We start from the raw sequence: 746 nt of genomic DNA, 5'->3' as shown, positions 1-746 counted from the left end.
TTTGTTTTATTTACTTTCTATTAAACTAAATCTTATAAAAGATTACCCCTAAAAGTGAAGTTCGAAGAAAATGAGTTTATAATAAAAATTGAAGGTGTTCAGGGTAAAGATCTGTATCATTTTTTTTATTAAAGTCGCAACTTCTACTTTAAAAAAAGAAGGAGATAATTAATTTTATGAACAGATCAGGTTTTAAAAAAATAGTTAACACTTTGGATCCCAATTTAAGAGGCTGATATGTTGTGGCATATGGCCATGTTCATTGTTCAGTGTTCACAGTTAACATGATTTTTTACTTTCGTAGAAGGCCTTGGAAGAATCCTTCATCATCAGCCTATGGACGGGTTACTGCAATACATATACATCCCAGTTCTAGATTGAATTAAGAATCCGGTAATATATGGATCCAAAGAACCAGGCAAGAACTGAAAATAGTTTAAACTTATTTGTCAACATTTTCTAGAAGAAAACTTTTATTAAACTTTAATCAAGTGGCTCGTAAAGTTTCTTAAAGACTTGATAACCTTTTTTTAAAGGAATTCGGAGATATTTAAATGTATAGCAATGAGTCGGTGTTTCTTAATTTATGTTTGTTTCTCAATATATTTTAATATTTATATTTTGAATGATTCATATTTTCGAATTTCTAAAGCATAAGAAAATTATTTCTAATTTATTTTAAGTTTTGTTAAAGTTAAAAACACCTTTTTGGGATTTCCTTTATCTTTGCATCGAATACATTTTAA

The sequence above is a fragment of the Eurytemora carolleeae genome, unplaced genomic scaffold (assembly GCF_000591075.1).
Source record: "Eurytemora carolleeae unplaced genomic scaffold, Eaff_2.0 scaffold568, whole genome shotgun sequence".
In the NCBI taxonomy this organism is placed as follows: Eukaryota; Metazoa; Arthropoda; class Copepoda; order Calanoida; family Temoridae; genus Eurytemora; species Eurytemora carolleeae.
Note: the sequence above shows the minus strand (reverse complement) of the source record.